We start from the raw sequence: 17109 nt of genomic DNA, 5'->3' as shown, positions 1-17109 counted from the left end.
TCGTAAACTCATTTTTTTTACCGACAATTTTTCAGACACTTTAGGCTCTCCAAAATGAAAATGTCAGACAAATTGTCGTTTAAAAAGTCTTGGTAAATGTCGTTTGTACGATGAAAAGATATACGACATATTAGAAAATTGTCAGACTTACGAGACATTCAGAGATGGTAACATCTGCCTTTGTGAATTTGCCGTTTGTACGACCGCCACTTCTGGGTTACTTTTTTTACCGACACTTATGTGAATTCCCCCCTATATGTTATCCTTTTCGGTTTAAAATAGTTCCACATGCTTCCGCGCAAAATTGTCATTTACGACGTGGGTCTGGCCAACTAAAGTAAAATGCCAATTATTAATTTGTAAATTGTAACCCAAACTAGAACTTAATGAACTACTAAGTATTAAATGGTACATAATATGTAAAACATCATTATTTTAATAATGACTTAAATGAACTACCAGGAAAGTATAAATTGAATTAATCCTCAAATATTTGCTTAACTGAGCAAAGTAATAATTTAAAAGATTAGATTTTTTCAGTCTACATTTTTTCTGCTTTTTGTACAGATCGGCAGTCGTCTGTATACAGTAGGTAGGTTACTTATAAGGTATAATAATAAGATGCTCAATGGTGTTCATTGTCTGGAATGTCAGTATATTTAGCCTCATTTTAATGCCAAACAATACATTTTTGCTAGTGATAAGCTAATTATTTTTCCTATGTATCGTTTCGCCATGAATTTCCAAATTTTACCAGCCGGCAAAAAGTTTCACAAAATGGCACCAGAATTTGGCACATGGTCAGTTTCAAGCATGACAAAAAAAAAAGACTCACGGTAGACAAGAATGTCACACAGTAAAAAAAAAATCATAATATCCTCCTGTCTCCTTCCATATTAACCAATGAAATTTGATCAAGTGGGATTGGAGCACCCAGATATTTTCTGTTGGTTGTCGGATTTATTAGCTGTGTTAGTAAGCCAGTAATATATAAACTATAGATCGTATTTTTTGGTTAAACAGCAGCAGAGTTACTAAGAGGCCTATTTACTAAAACTCAATTCTTTCTCGCTCTATTAAAAAAAAAATTCTACCAAACTCCCAAACCTGAATACCCTTAAGTTGACAATAATTATTCTCCAAAAAATTGGTACAATTATACAATCAGTATAATTATGCACAATTCGCATTTTTATTTTTCTAATTGTCGCACAAAAAACTCAAATTTATTGGATTATCAAAGGAAAACCAGTGCAACCTGCAAGAAATGATTGAGAGTCCTGAAGGTAAAAAACATGTTCCAATTGTTAAAGGAGAACTCAACACCCCACTAATAAAAACCCCTACCCAGTACCCTACATAGTGCCCCCTCCTTGATCCCCCCCGCATAGTTGATAACACCTATAAATGCCCCTAATCCTTTACTCGACTATAGGTGCAGAGTAAGCCCAACAGAGCTCGTGGGCACCATCTTCTGGCTCTTTGTATTTCTTCAGGAAGTGAGCACCTTATTGGTGAATGTGCAATTGGAGCAGTCTTCCTGCACATGCGCCAAAAGTGATGGAAATTGCCTAAGGGAAAGAAGAGGACAATAAGAAATCTGAAGAGCTGGAATATGGTGCCCATGAGCTTATTAGTGGGGCGGTTGAGTTCTCCTTTAAGGGGATGATCTGCCATTGACTTAGAGCAGTTTTAGCTGGAGTATTTTCACATTCTACTTTTTAGCAGCTTCAGAGAATAATAAATCTCAAACAAATTTGAGTTTTTCACCTTTAAAAACTTGAACAGAAAAATTTGAGGTTTGATAAATTGGCTCCTAAGTGTAGTAGTAGATACTATTACCAGTCCACCAGGGATAATGTCAAAAATCATGGAAATGTTTTCAAGAAACTGGCAACTTGGGAGTTTTTTTCTATTGAAAAAGCAGTGGATAGGAGCTCCTCTAACAATGTAGGGTATGTGTGTACAGGGCCAGAACTAGGGGTAGGCAGAAGAGGCACCTGCCTAGGGTGCAACGACAGGGGGGTGCTGGGCAGGTACCTCTTTAATAGAGGTAATCAGAGTAGGCATGGGAGAGCTCAATTTAAAAAAAAAATACTGACTTCTACCTTCCACTCTTGCTGTTTTGAGTTAACCCTGGCTTTTTTAGAAATTGAGCTCCCCCTAGGAGGGCTACATTTTTGGACATATGTGCTTTAAATATTGGTATTTTAATCACCATTTGCGTCACCAAGTGTGGGATATATTTTAAAATGTGAACATGAACATTTTACAGGTTACTGCAAAAGAACAACCTATGTTTAAGTTAACTGTATGTGAGTATTTTTATCTGTTTGTGTATCTGAAATGTGTCATCTTTCCATCCTTCATACAGAATATTGAAAGATATTCCGCACTATATGAATCAATTGAAAACAGCTCGCTGATATGCATGTGACAGAATACGTGGGAAATATAATTTACCTTGGATTTATGAACTGGTTAAGCCTATTTCTCATAATGATTAGGGGTGAGTCAGAGAATAAACCCTGGGTCAGTCCTAAACATGTGTGTTTTGTGTTGGGTGTCAGGAGAGTGAGAACAGGCCTCTTGACAATCCATTACCTAATGTTTTGCTCGGAGTGACGACACACAAATTCTCTGCTGGACAAATGCAGAAACATTTTATAGGACTGAGATTCTGCAAAAGTATAAAGCTCAGTTAGAAGTAACCTGTCTATCACTTCATAAAACACATCCACACCTAAATAAACATTACATTGTTTTCTCTTATATTCATAAATATTTCTTTACAAATGTTTAGATCTTGTCATATTCAGCATTTTCAGAGTTCCTTTTCCACTAGTAAACTTATAAATCAAATTAATTTAATTAATTTACTTAAAATGATTATCCAACATCTTAAGTAGCCTACAATTTCCTGATCTCAGAGGCAAGGTTGGACCACTTCTCCCTGAGGCATATTAATTAAGCTTTGTAACATTGATGGAAAATAAATTCAACTTGGGAATTGTTTAAATTCGATTTGAGTTTTTTAAAAAAATTCTAATTAATTTTTTGAGATTTATTATACTTTGGCCCTTTAAGATCTCTAATTCGACTATTCTCCATCTAAAACATGCCGAATTTCTATTTTAGTCAATGGGAGACTTGGGATCAATTTGGAGTTGTTTGCAGCCTTCCTGACATTCAAGTTTTTTTCGGAGAAAATTTGATTCAAATTTGATTCGAGTTTTCAGGTCGATCCTCTTCACCCGAGTTTAGGAAATTCAATTTTTTAAATACATTTTACATTTTGAGTTTATGGGAGTTTTTAAAAACATTTACTATTTTTAAACATATTGGCTAAGAATCTATTTGATTAATTTTGCAAATTAACAAATTTAGCTTTGTAATAAGCCAGAGAAGATTGATCTCTTAAATTATTCCAATGTTTAGGTTTATCTAAAGATTCTTTATATCTCTCGCTATGTTGTTTAGTAGGATGCATGATAAAATTCAAATGAGCCTTTTTCTGAGCTTTGGTATGAAGAATAAATTCTTTGTAAATTTTTCTCATAAAATGTATTCTATAAGAAGTAATCTCCCCACGAATTACCGCCTTCCACGTATCCCATAATAATGGCAAGTTTGGCTCCCCTTCTTGATGTGTTATATTCTCCTTAAGAAATAAATTCCATCTCTCTCTCAACTTATTATTAAATTCCGGCTTATCTTTAAAGAAGATAGGATATGACCAAGGAATATAAGACTTTGGTAAAGGGCCTAATTCTACCTCAATCAGAACCGGGGCATGATCAGACAAATTAATGCTACCAATATTTGCTGATCTGGTTTTATTTAGTACATCAATTGATGAAAACAAATAATCAATTCGAGTCCCTACCCCATGAGGATGAGAGAAAAAGGTGTAAACTCTCTTACTAAGAAAAGTGACAGGATAAAGTCTGCGCCACTTTTCATTTATAAAGAATAAAACCTTCAAGTTATTATTTTAACCAAACTTAAGTCATCATATTCTCCAAATTCAGTTGTTCCTGTATAATAGGAGATCTGGATCTAGATCTCCGATTGGAGTCTTATCCTGAATCTTCTGAGAGTGACGTGAGAAGGTTTTCATTTCTTGTCTCTTTTCCTTAGCTGAAATGTCAGAACTTGAATCCTTCTTCTGATTTTTAAGAGAGGATGAATGCTGTTTCTCAAGCTGAAATATGACGTTTGAAGCATCTTTTGGATTTTCAAAAGTACGAGTTTCTGTAGCCAAAAAAATCCTCAATTTAGCCGGATATGTGAGTGCAAATTTAATGTTCATCTTAAATAAAGATTGACAAATTGTAGTGAACTCCTTCCTCTTTTGAGATAACAAAATAATGAATAATGAATAATCTTGGAATATAAGAACTCGAAAACCATCAATATCCAATGTATTATGTTTTTTTGTAAGCCTGAAGCAACAAGGCTTGTTCAGAATAGTCTAAAAACGTAGCAATAACTTAGCAATAACTGCTCTTGAACTCTTTCCAATCTTATATTTGTTGAATTTTGATGAATCCCTAGTTTTTTTGGGATTATTGTAGTAATAAGTTAGACAATGTCACATATTTTGTAAGATTCTGGAATTCCTATAAATCTATTTTCTAGGTCATCAATTTTGGATTGCATCTCTTGTGTCTTCTTCTCTAAATCATCCAGTCTCGTTGAGGGGGAAATTGTGTCATCTTGAACATCAGAAACTAAATTCTGTAATTCCAACATCTGACGATTTTGTGATGTAAGATTTTCAGTCAAATTATTAATAGTACCTTATAAGAGTTCAAGTGCTTTCCCAATAGCTGAATAGCATTTTCAATCATTGGATTAAAATGAGCCGATGCTGATTAGAAACCATTTAGGTAAATTAACCAATCTTCCAAAAGATATAGTAAATATTTTCAAGGGTTATTTTGATCTATTTATTCTTCTTCACAAACAAATGAGAATGAAAGTTTTAATTTTCTTTCGAAAGTTGATTTTCCAAAACATTCTGAGGAACAATTAGGGGCAGATTTATCAAGGGACGAATTTCGAAGTAAAAAATACTTCGAAATTCGACCATCGAATTAAAATACTTCGACTTTGAATATCGAAGTCAAAGGATTTTTCACAGAATTTGGCAATCGAATGATCGCAGTAAAATCATTTGATCGAACCAATTGAACGATTTTAGGGAATGATCGAACGCTTTTACTTCGATGTGTGAAGACTTAGAAAATGGTTATAGAAGGTCCCCATAGGCTAACATAGCACTTTGGCAGGTTTAATTTGGCGAAGTATTGAAGTTGAAGTTTTTTTAAAGAGACAGTACATTGATTATCAATATTCCAACAATTTTTACTTCTAATCGAAGTCGAAGTAAATTCGATGCTGTAGTATCCTATTCGATGGTCGAACAAATTTCCATCGAATTCACTTCGACCCTTGATAAATCTGCCCCTTAGTCTCACTTAATCAACCAATTAATATTCAAGAAGTGCTTTCTACCATAAATTCACTTAAGGATTTTAAAGCAGGTGGGCCAGATGGGCTAACCTCTCCATTTTATAAAACACTCAAAATAGAATTAGCCCCTTTTCTGACTAATTTGTACAACGAAATTTATTGTCATGGAAAAATCTTAGTTTCTAGTCTGGTCTCTCATATAAAGTTAATTACAAAAGAAGGCAAAAACCTTTCCCATCTGGCTTCTTTTAGGCCTATTTCTTTAATAAATCTTGACTTTAAGATATTAAAGAAAAAAATAGCTGATAGATTATTATTTTTAGGAATAAATATTTCTTCTAAGGATCTTCTAAAATCTTATCAGAATTTTAAAAAGAATATAGTTTTGTAGAGTTGGAGAGATTAACAATTTCGATTCATTCATCTGGGTTATGGATTATTATTCCAGAGTAATAAGAATACTCAGAAGGTTTCTTTTTGTCCAAAATGCAAAGAGCAGGATGTTGATTTTTTCCATTATATTTGGGCGTGAAATAAAATCAAAAGTAGATGGTCCCTTTATATCTCATCTTTAGATGTTAATAAATAGAATTTTATTCTTAAACTTATGGGACAAGATGTTGGTCATTGAATAAATTTGAAAACTTTATAGGGTCTTACTCATTCACACAAGTACTCATAGATACTTAAAATTCTATTGGATTTATTTATGCTTGTCTTGCCGTGCCTTAATTGTTAAGAAAATAACAGGTCTATTTGGTTTGATATTTCATTTTTATTGTTTTTTTTTTCTTTTTTCTTGGTCACATGAAAAATCTTCTCAACATTATTCATATGAATTTTCTTTTCTTTCTTTGAAACATTGTATAATTATCATTTAAATGTGTTTTTAATGAAAGAAAATATACATGGTTTTACAATGTGCCCATCAGTATTTATCCATTGAAACGGAATTTGCACGAAAACATTTAGGTATGAGAAGCAGTAAGAGACAATAGGATGTGCAGCTGCATTTATATTTTACCCCGACCATTAACCTGGTGATAAATAAGGGTTTTTTGCAGTCCAAAGTTATATGTTTTGCATGCACTGTCCACCTTAAAAAATGAATCTTTTTAAGTGTAGCGCTGTAGTAAACTGAGTTGCATCGTCTCTACTATGAGCTTATTTTCATATACATATTTGTGCTCTTTCTCTCAGGTGTAAGCCCTCGAAACGGTGTGGAGGCAGGGTGTAGTGAGACTGTAATAAAGTGCTATTTATAATAATTTGGTGCCAGTGGTTCTTTATGCTTAACCATAGAACTGAGTTTATTCAACAGAATAATCCACATCGGAGTACATAAGATATATAGCACATAAGATAGCATATACTCACAAGCACCAATGATCAGCTTAGTCCCTGCAGGCAAGGGAACATGTAAAGCAGCAATTGAAGGTACACCAGTTTCAGCCTTTTCCCAAAATGGAACCCAGGGGAATCTCTACATCCCTAAGTCCCTACTTCTGGGCAATTAGTACTCAGGATCTTAATCCTTCTGACTCTCCTCATCGGAGCCTTGGGCTGCTCAACTAAATAACCTATCTGTCACTCCTAGAGTGACATATTACAGAGTATAGGTTATCCTTTACTAGGTCTGATGTACATAGTTCCCACTACCCATTCCCTTCCTGCCTGCTTGGTAAGGGCTAAAGCAATAGACCCAGATCACATGGTTACCTAGACCTTTATACTATAGCACAGTGACATCTACAGTACACTGTGAGAACAACCAGGGACTTAGCTTAAGGCAGAACAATGAAACAGGTTCCTGCATTAGGACCCATTTAGGCTTCTAAAACACTGAGGATTTGCCTGCCAATATTATTAAGGGTGATTAGTTTACCAGATCCCTACATTAGCAGGATCTCATTTAAATTCTATATAACAAATTCTAGCACTTATGTATTTAATTACTCTCATTGTTCAATTTATATTAACTGTACCCTTGTTTGTGTTTATGCCTTGCAAAGCTCTGCAGACACATGTGGTGCGGCATAAATAAATACAACACTATTCCTTTGAAGCCACAATGTGTCAGAACATGCAGTTCTTAAACCTAAGGCAGACATCACAAATATAATATTCCCAATATGTGTGCCAGACATCTTTACCAGCTTCTTTTAATTCTGCTTATCCAGGAGTCAGACAAATGTTTCAAAGTGTTGGCAGTAGCATCAACTCAGGGTGCTGGCAATGTGCTATATTTTCATTTTATTTGCAGTTTAGTATATTAATTTCTAACAATAATCTGAGCATTACCTAAATTACAGTAACATCTCAGTGGTCTTCCTCCGACTGATTAAATTACTTAAGTTACATCTCCAGTTCTATGACACTAGGGGGGGGGGGTGAGTGAAGATGACTCATTACTCCATACTTGTAAATATCATTTACATATTTAAAAAAAAAAACATGACAAAAAGCATGAAACTTTTCTTACTCATCTACGTTTTCAATTGACTACTACAGAAAACTCACCTAGAAGCTAGCTTTTACTTGCCAAATTCTTTCATGCTAATTATTGCCTTTTTTCATTGATAACTTAAAACTAGTCATTGTGTATGTCAGTATGTATTTTCACACTTTTTTTTACTCAAATCAATATAAAACACAAGCTCAAATTCTGATGAATCTGCATTATCATCACCGCACTATACTTATTCCAGCTATTACATTGCATTCAATATGGCCACACAAGTGGGACAACGAATTGCACTGATGACTGAAGCAGAAGAGTGATGTTATATTCTGGCCAACTGATTGTGATTCTTTAGGATACAATGACAAATGAAATGATCCCCCTAGAAGGGTGCTAACACATAGCAGAGGAAAGACAAGACACTTTAATAGCTGCTTGCCTCTAGAGCAGTGATCCCCAACCAGTGGCTCGTAAGCAACATGTTGCTCTCCAAACCCTTGGATATTGCTCCCAGTGGCCATAAAGCAGGTGCTTATTTTTGAATTCCTGGTTTGGAGGCAAGTTTTGGTTGCATAAAAACCCAGGTGTACTGCCAAACAGAGTCTCCTGTGGGCTGCCAGTGCACATAGTGCATCAAATTGCCAATCACAGCCCTTATTTGGCATCTCCCCAACTCTTTTTATATTTGAATGTGGCTCATGGATAAAAAAAAGGTTGGGGACCCTTGCTCTAGACCTACCAGCAAGTTTCAGTATTCAGATATTGGCTTGTCAATACTAGGGGGTTATTTATCAAAGTCCGATTTTATCTCAACATTTTCTGCTACAAACTCTGATTAAATCCGCTTGGGTTTTTTTGTGCTTATTTAATATAACATTTTCCCGGAAATTTGCGGGAAAAAATCTGATTTTTTTTCTGATTTTTCACCTGAAAACCTGATTTCTTATGCTTTTTGCCCGAAAACTCTGAAAACTTCGGGATATTGCACGAAACCCAGCGCACATCAAAAAATCATTGGGACTTCTCCCATTGACTTATATGCAACCTTGACAGGTCTGAGATGCCGGATTTTCTGATTCAGACTTTTCCATCCTCAGGGTTTAATAAATTCCTGGGGGGAAAAATTTTTTTTCGTGATTTTTGTATTCGAAGTTTAGTAAATAACCCCCTACATGTTGCATTTACCCAGTCATGGGGAAAACATGGCAAGTCCCTTCTGTGTGTTGTTGACTTTGTCAAGGATTGCACATGGATTCAGCTGAGTGATGGGGATAAAACATACTTTGTAATGCAATGGGGTCATGTAATCAGTTATATCAGACAATTACTGGATAACTCAGCTCAAGCTTGTTCCACACTAGATGACCCCATTCTCCATTGGTCCTGTATTGGTTGAGATATAATAACTTGGATGAAAAGCCTCATAGAGAATGCAAGCTGGTGTGCCCTCTTGTGGCAAAGAAGCATGCTATTTGGATCAGTCTCCTGATTTCATAGCCCATAGCCCAATTCATTGATTCATCAAATTGTAAAACCGCTGTAGCACCAAAGGCAATGTAAACACCGTCTTACACATGACATTTATTATTTCAGAAACCTAGAAACCTTTCCTTCCAAGGTCTGGAAAAATAGATTAGCAGTAATTATATGTGATACAGGCATTAGTTGAAGCAGTAATTCTTTTTTGTGTATGTGTGTGTGTGTGGGTCAATGAAAACTGTTCAGAAGCTTCAGAAAACAGAAATATATAAAGTCAACATTTGAACCAAGATCCTCATTTTTGCCTGAGTTTCCTTTTGATTATGGACTTTTGTGATTAAAATTCAACATCTGCAGGCGTTTAAAATCAAAATATATAGGCACTCACGTTTCTTTTTTCTCCTCCTACAATGTTTTATTGCTGCCTTTTTCTTCTTAAGTATTCAAAACATTACATTATTTTATTTCATGTGTTGATCTTCGTGTCTCAGTACATTACACATCGCCCTTTCACCTCCAAGTATTGGTTCTAATCCAACTTTAAGCTGAGCAAATAAAAAACATCTGAGAAAATGTAGTAGGCTCATATCATTGCGCATAGGAATAAAAGCAACCAAAAGACTGAGAGAAAATTCCACCAAAACTAGAGGAAAGGACATTATGGTTTTTTTCTTTTTAATAATAACAAAAATTTCATCAGACTAGAAAGCAGCTATCCAAAGAAAAAATAATCAATGTATCTAGTTTTGGTATAAGCATTATGTGCCCTTGAGGGTTTTTAACCCTACTCGTGGGTTTGTAAGCTGGGGTCATTATAAAATTACCTTATACATATTCTTGACTTTAAAATGTTTGGGGTACCGTATATACTTAAGTATAAGCCGAGTTTTTCAGCCCCCAAAATATGCTGAAAAACTCTACCTCGGCTTATACTCGGGTCAAGCACAAAAATGGTCGCCGGCCTCTAAGAATAGTCGCCAACACCTAAGAATAGTCGCCGGTATCCAAGAATAATGGCCGGTGTCCAAGAATAGTCTCCAAGAATATTCGCCAGCGTAAAAGAATAGTCCCCGGCATCCAAAAACGAGACGCCAGCACCTCCAATGGGAGCAGAAACCCTAAATTTTTTGATTGAAACTTACCAGAAGCTGCTGCATTTCTCACCCTAGGCTTATACTCGAGTCAATAAGCTTTCCCAGTTTTTGAAGGTAAAATTAGGTACCTCGGCTTATATTCGGGACGGCTTATACTCAAGTATATACGGTATTTCTGTTCATTTTCAAAAATACACATCTTAATAACAACAGGGGGAAGCAGCTTTATCAAAATTCAGATTTCAGTATTTTTTTCCAAATCAAACAGTTCTTGAAACAGAAGACACTTTTTTAGTTTTGACACTCTTACAGTAAGTTAAATTTATACGAGGAGACGAATAGAACTCTATATTCCCCTGTAGTCAACTAGAATCCAGAATTAATATCACATATACAGCCTTAAAATTCAAGACTATTTGCATGGTTTTTAATGTACAATGGATAGAGTTTTCCCTGTGTTTTTTTTTTGTTTCCATGTTTTGCAATTATGAGATCTAGATAGTTTGAAACAGATGTGTGGAAATTTAAATAGTTTAAAGGGACAGTAACATCAAAGAATAAAAGTGTTTGTAAGTAATACAAATATAATGCAGTGTTGCCCTGCACTGGTAAAACTGATGTGTGTGCTTCAGAAACACTACTTTTGATTATATAAATAAACTGCTGTGTAGCAATGGGGGCAGCCATTCAAAAGAGAAAAGGCTCAGGTTACACAGCAGATAGTAGATAAGCTCTGTAGAACATAATGGTGTTATCTGTTATCCACTATTTAACCTGTGCCATATAGCCTTTTTTAATTTTCTTTACTACACAGCAGCTTGTTTATATGAACTATAGTAGTGTTTCTGAAGCAAACACATCAGTTTTACTAGTGCAGGGCAACACTGCATGATATTTTCATTACTTTAAAACACTTTCATTTTTTGGTGTTACTGATTCTTTAAATGTTAATTTGGCTCTGAATTTAAGGCTCTATTTTGGATACATAATTGTCTACAGGTAATTGGTTTGTACCTAGCTCATTAAGGGGCACATTTACTATCGATATTCGACCATCGAAGTACAATCCTTCGACTTCGAATATCGAAGCCGAAGGATTTACCGCATCTACTTCGATCGAATGATTCGAAGGATTTTAATATATCGATCAAACGATTTTCCTTCGATCAGAAATTGCTTAGAAAGCTTATGGGGAAGGTCCCCATAGGCTAACATTGGTGCCCGGTAGGTTTTAAGTGGCGAAGTAGGTAGTAGAAGTTTTTTTTAAAGAGACAGTACTTCGACTATCGAATGGTCGAATGATTTTTACTTCGAATCGTTTGATTCGAAGTTGAAGTCGTAGTCGAAGGTCGTAGTAGCCTATTCGATGGTCGAAGTACACCAAAAAAAACTTACTTTGAATCCTTCACTCGAGCTAAGTAAATGTGCCCCTAAGTGTAGGCTTAAAAAATATTTATCTTACAGCAATGAAGGCTTTCACTGTATTTAATGTAAGTGTAAGCTGTAAGTGTAATATTTTTTAGCTCCTTTCAATGCACCTCGTCTCAATCTCTGATTGTTTTGATTGTTTTGTGTATTTTTCTATTACATATTGCTGTAATCAGCATTACCTTATGGTGGGTATGACATGTGCAAGCTATTGGCTGGCCTGTATGAGGTGTACGGAACATTTGTACTGTCCAGTAAAGAGTAAAAGAGATGGAGTGTGGGAGTGTCGATGTTTTTTACATATAAAATATGTGTATCAGTATTTCATTGGAGCCTATATGTAGTGGATATGGGTTTCATGTTGCAGAACTGTCTATCTTGAGGAACACTGCATCATCAAGAGAAATGCATCCTTAATAGTTCCTTAAAGACTATATGGCATCACGGTATAGCTATAGCTTGTACATGACATGGTTAATTATAAAACAAATTATATGGGATGTTAGAAAATAAAACTCCCCACAAATAAAATTTACATTTTTGGGTACAGCTAATCATCTAAATGATTTTCCCCCTGTTTTTGGAGCTCATTTCCTATATATTTATCTGCACTGATTTTAAATATGTCTGCATGAAATTTGGTTCCAAAAGACATATACTGTAGATGGATAGATGATAGATAGATAGATAGATAGATAGATAGATAGATAGATAGATAAATAGATAATGATAGATAGATAGATAGATAGATAGATAGACAGACAGAGAGAGAGAGAGAGAGAGAGAGAGAGAGAGAGAGAGAGAGAGAGATAGAGATAGATAGATAGATAGATAGATAGATAGATAGATAGATAGATAGATAGATAGATAGATAGATAGATAGATAGATAGATAGATAGATAGATAATGATAGATAGATAGATAGATAGATAGATAGATAGATAGATAGATAGATAATAGATAGATAGATAGATAGATGATAGATCTTTTCAAATTCTCACATAAAATAGATCCTTTGGTTTCTTTTCAACTTGCAGCTGGAGCATTTTAATTAAAAGGTGGGGAATTCCTTAGCCAATCCTTCTGGGAGTCTTTGGTTCCTTGCTGTAGTATTATATTCCTATAACTCTTAAAAGTTTAATTGTTAACATATAAGTAACTATTTTATAAAAGCTCATGTTGCATAGAGAAAAATAAAAAGACAATCACATACAGAATACAACTGTCAGCATAGTACCTGCTCACTTATCGCAGGACCAAGAAGGCACTAGGGATCCTCATTGAGTAACATCAGTCAAACACCAGCATATCCTTTCTTAATGATGCTGCTATTAATCTTTGTTAATATGGTCTAGTAGGTAATATTTAACAGTAGTTGTATTATTTATGTCTTAATTAGATGGTAAATATACCATTATTTATTTCACAGTTATATAAAGTATATAAAGTTTTCTTTCTCATACATGCTCCATATTCATAAAGAAGCATCTCCTTATCCCACAGGCTACATTCTAAGTACTTTGCAGAGGTCATATCTTTCACATCCTAGAAAAACAATTATGGTGTGACTTTCCTTGGGGACAAGGAAACTATATGGCTGGAGCAGTATCACCTGACATATTTAACTCTCTGTTACTTCCTCATCTTCAAAGGCAGACAGTTAATTCATTATTTGAACTGCACTTTGATGACACATTCTATTCTTGGAAGTTCATCTCTAATTGCAAAAAAATGTTCCTTGTGTTTAAAAATGATGATTGATAAACTCCAGTCTTTTTTTTTTTCATTGTTTGCAAGATTGGAAATAATAAATCACAAATAGTTTAACGAGACCTGGCAAATTACTTTATTAACAGCAGAAATGAGTACATGGCTGGTTGATAAGATATTAGGGAAACACCTTTTAATGGGACAAGAAACATCAATCAGCAGAGCATTGTAAATAAATTGAACAGACTGAAAAATAATTTTAAAATAGTTCAAATACTTAGAGAGTACCTCTATTTTGATGTTAAATTGCCACAAGTTCTCACTTGTCTGTCATTGGCATTACCAATAGGTTACGTAATATGTTTGTTCATATTTATAATTGAAAGGTGGCAGGGTCTTGTTCCATCAATAGTTACTCGACCGCAGATAGAGATCCAAAAAATTATTTGCGACTTACTGGTGATATGTTCTTTGGGGGGATTTAAGAATGGTCCAGGACATATAAGCTCAAGGTCATTGCTATGTTATAACTACTTAAGCTGGCCATAGACGCACAGATCCTATCATATGAAGCAAGGATTTGTACGATTTTCTGATCGTGTGTGGAGAGTGCCGACATCTTTTGTCCGGCAGAGATCGGTCGTTTGGTCGATCGGACAGGTTTGGTTTTGACCCGACCGATCCCGCCGGAGACCATTGCGCATCGTAATTGGATCGTTCGGCCATATTGCCGATATAGCCATGCTCGTTAATGGCATATGAATGGCGATGATCTTTGTGTCTATGGCCACCTTTAGTCTTATACAAAACTTTAAACAAACAAGGTAGAAACGTATGTTTAAATTGGAGTTTAAGCCTAAATCTGTTAAAATATCACTCTCACACAGGTAATTTCTAAGGGGTTATTGCCAGGTTTAAAGCATTCTTGACTCAATCATAATCTTAGGCTTGCTAGATCTGCAATCTGCAATCTGTTCTTTGTGTTTATCCGCATGCTTTTCAACACAGCAATAATCCTACCCCTATGGGCATTTGAAAAAAGAATGCAATGTCCAAAACTTATCAATTGTTCCTGTTCCGCCTCATCTTTTCTGAAGTGTCCCATCTTTGGAAAATTGATCTGGAAAAGGAAGGGATTAATCATCACATCCACTTGACTGCCTGAAAATTGCAACCTATTGTTTTCTTAAAATCTTTGGCAAATGCTGAAATATCACTTGTGTCTGTGTCAGTGGGTTTAGAAAAGCAGTAGCAAATTAGATGGAACTGGAAGTTTGTACTTTCTGAATAAGATGAGCATTATTTCCTATAAAATCTGTCAAATAGCAAAAAGTGAAAAAAAATGGACTTGAAAAATTGGCATGTCCTTTGATGTGCTTCTCAATATCACCCATGAAAGGTTCCCTCGATGAAACCAGTACTCACTTTCCATCCACCTTCTGATTCATGAGATTTTCATACATGTCATTCTTAGCTAGACCTTTTTGAGGCTCCCCACTATGACTTTCACCATGTTTCTATGGTCTTCCCTTTATCCCTTGTCCAGCTATAGCACAGTTTATTTACTGCAACATTCACAATCACAAGTCACAAAAAGCTTCTTTAAAAGCCAATGGTTAAAACAGATTTGGTGTGAATTTTTCCACATTTGTTTTTAAAACAGGTTTGTGTCTGGCCTTTGGGTGTGAAACTGGCTCACTGTGGCCACATCATATTTTTCAGATACTATTATAAGAAGGTAATAAAGGTCTGGGGAGTTTTCTTAATTGGGTTTAAAAAAAAAAATGCTCCTCCCCCAAAATATGTAATCTGTACAACTGTAATAAAATCTGATTAAATAGATACTGTAGTCAAAAATAAAATAGTTTAAAGCAAAGCAGTCTGTAATTTAGCGTAGCTTTCTGTATTTCTGAAAATGTCCAAGCTATTTTTGTGTGGCTATCCAAGAAGAAAAGCATAAAAGCATGTGTATTTATTGTTACGCATTTGAATATCTGTTTTTCTAGCAAAAACACAGTCCTGTATTGCTCTATGGCAGGTTTTGGACAGATACACACATGGGCATATACCTCACATTCGTACTTTAACATCACACAAAGTCATGTAAAATTGTATAAAGTGGGGTAACTAGAGATGGCCGGGCCTCGGTGCAGGTTGTGGAATCGGGAACTCCCCCCCCCCCCTCCCACAGGCTCTGGAGACATATGCACACAAAACTCAACCCACAAAACCCACCTACAGTTCCACCCGGAATATGTTTTATCACATCTCTGCTGGGCCTCATTTTCCTTAATTAGGATAGACAACGGGAGGCCCACTGCAAAAAAGTTGGTGAAACATAATAAAAGGGAATATAGAAAAAGTTACTCCAGTTCCAGAAAGACCAAACAGTATCCCATTGCTTGCTATGAGGCTTTCACAAGCTTTCAGTTAATTATTAGTTTATTAAAATAATGAAAAGTTATTTTTGCATGGTGTAACAAAGGTCAATATTCTTCTAGCTTATAGGACTTGATGGTTTTTCTTCCAGAAACCTACTTTGTGTGTATTATATGTATTGCTATTTGCATGCAGTCAGTATCATGTAAGATGGTGGTTATATCAATCAGTACTCGGAAGGCTCCTGGTCAAGGAGGCTTTAAAGAAACTGTTCAGTGTAAAAACAAAAACTAGGTAAATAGATAGGCTGTGCAAAATAAAAAAAAATTCTAACATAGTTAGTTAGCCAAAAATGTAATCTATAAAGCCTGGTGTGATTGGATGTCTCACATAACAGAACACAACTTCCTGCTTTCCAGCTCTCTAACTCTGAGTTAGTCAGCCACTTGAAGGGGACCCACATGGGACATAACTGTTCAGTGAGTTTGCAATTGATCCTTCGCATTCAGCTCAGATTTTAAAGCAACAGTTATGACTCATGTGACCTCCCCCCTCAAGTCACTGATTGGTTATTGCCTGGTAACCAATCAGTGGAAACCAAGAGAGCTGAAAAGCAGGAAGTAGTATTATATCTATTATGTTACACATCCAGTCACTCCAGCCTTTATACATCAAACTTTTGGGTAACTAACTATATTGGAAACATTTTTTATTTTGCACAGCCTATCTATTTACTCAGTTTTTTATTTTTACACTGAACTGTTACTTTAATAAACTGAAAGTAGCAGGAATGGTGCATCACTCTTGAATTATGGATAACTACCTCTATTACTGTCTGCTTGCATTCTTTTATTGAAGTGGGGCTAAAAACGTGACGTGTTTTTTTTCCTCATGGTGCACTACTCTTTTCAAGGACCAGTTATACCAGCTGGGACATTTTCTCATTATTAGCATGTGAGTGTTCCCTAACATGGCTGTCCACATCCCATTATGGGTGGTTCAACCCCCCACACAGACTATTACACATTGGGGCAGATTTATCAAGGTTCGAATTTCGAAGTAATGGGAGTTTTTTTGAAC

Source organism: Xenopus laevis, chromosome 8S (assembly GCF_017654675.1).
Source record: "Xenopus laevis strain J_2021 chromosome 8S, Xenopus_laevis_v10.1, whole genome shotgun sequence".
In the NCBI taxonomy this organism is placed as follows: Eukaryota; Metazoa; Chordata; class Amphibia; order Anura; family Pipidae; genus Xenopus; species Xenopus laevis.
This window is presented reverse-complemented; position numbering follows the sequence as displayed.